This window comes from Tupaia chinensis, unplaced genomic scaffold, assembly GCF_000334495.1.
Source record: "Tupaia chinensis unplaced genomic scaffold, TupChi_1.0 Scaffold000494_1, whole genome shotgun sequence".
NCBI lineage: Eukaryota > Metazoa > Chordata > Mammalia > Scandentia > Tupaiidae > Tupaia > Tupaia belangeri.
In genome coordinates, this window is record NW_006160006.1 from 2,984,615 (window position 1) to 2,986,125 (window position 1,511).

General features: G+C 60.8%; 1 protein-coding gene across 1 annotated transcript in view; it reads left to right on the forward strand.

Annotated features, from left to right (window-relative positions):
• RHOBTB2 (Rho related BTB domain containing 2) overlaps positions 1-1,511 on the forward strand; it is a 27,093-nt gene that overhangs the window by 887 nt on the left and 24,695 nt on the right. The window lies entirely within an intron of this gene.

The window sequence follows — 1,511 nt, forward strand, 5'->3', positions numbered from 1 at the left end:
CCACTGTTTCCTTGTCTATCCAGTAACAGCCCCTGGTGCTGGGGCCACTGGGGTCCTCATGTCCACTCTGTCTCCTGCCCCTCCCCAGGCTGAAGGGCCTCTGCCTCCCAGCTGGAACCAGGAGGCCTGCTTCAGTGCCGCTGCCTTTTGGTTGCCCTGCACCTGCCTCTCCTTGCCCCCATCCGGGCTGGTGGCCTGCATAGCTTGCAGGCAGTGGGAGCTGTTTATTTGGAGGGAGGGGACAGCATCCCTGATCCCCTTCTCTCCCTCTCTGGTTCCCAGTCCCCAGACACGTGCCTCTTCTGTTCACATCTGGCCAGGAGCTTTCCGCCTACCTTAGGGATGCCCTCCAGGGCAGCAGAGACCCTGCTCGCTCCCCACCCTGAGGCTGTTGTCAGCAGAGACCCTGCTCGCTCCCCTCCCTGAGGCTGCTATCAGCAGAGACCCTGCACGCTCCCCACCTGAGGCTGCTGTCACTTCTTTGCAAAGTCATAGCCTGGCGCCTTGGGCTTTAAGGGGCTGAAAGTCCTGCTTCCTGGGGCCTGCAGGTGCCCGGGTGTGTGATCCAGGGGAAGCTCAGGCTGAGAGCTGGGGGCGGGGGCTCAGGCCTTGCAGAAGTGTCAGCCAGGGACCACGAGACTCTTGCTGACTGTGTTTTAGCAGATCTTTGCCTCAGGCTCTGAGATAAGGAAGTGTTTCTCCCTGCCTACACAAGCAGACGATCTGCTCCTTTAACGGGTTAAAAGCCCTGTGCCTAGAGGCAGGGAGACATCTCCACAGTTTGGACTGCGGGGGAACCAAGGTTGTTACAGCCCTCTCCCCATGGGCGTGGGCGGGGGAGGCGGGCTGGGAGGGGTGCTCAAAGTTGACTCTTGGCCAGTCCATTCTGGCTACTGACCTCCGGCTAACTAGCCCTCCCTGATGGCAGAAAATGCCACAAGGTAACATCCTAGAGTTAGCATTTCAGAAGCAGAGTGGCTGGGGGGGGGGGGTTCAGTGGAGACTGCTGAGCTTGGAGGGGGGCTGTTGCTGTCTGGCCACAGCCCTGGGCCTGACACCACCACAGCCTAGAGTGTGACCGACAGCTGGAGTCCTCAGCCTCCCTGGCGGTCACCCATGTTCCCTCTGAAGCCTCAATTCCCTCATCTGCCAGATGACGACTGTCGCCTCCTCCCCACGGGCTCACTTCCGAGTGTGCATGGGGGGCTTAGAGCATGCAGGGCTTAGCGCACGCAGGCAGTGCAGGGCGAGTGAGAAACAGCCACGATGCTAATGATGCGCGCAGCCTGCCAGCTCCTCTATGCCACCATGGCAGCAGCCTCCTCGTCTTAGAACGCCAGGACCAGCAGCTGGCGTAACGGCTACGTCGCTGCACTCCCATAGTCGACCGCAGTTCGAATCCCAGACCTGGTGGCTTAAAACACTCCGGGCACATGTGCATGGGCGCCCAAAATCCTGAGAGGAAAAGGGATTGTGGCATGGTCACCCCCCCCCCGGGGGTGTGGGGTTTC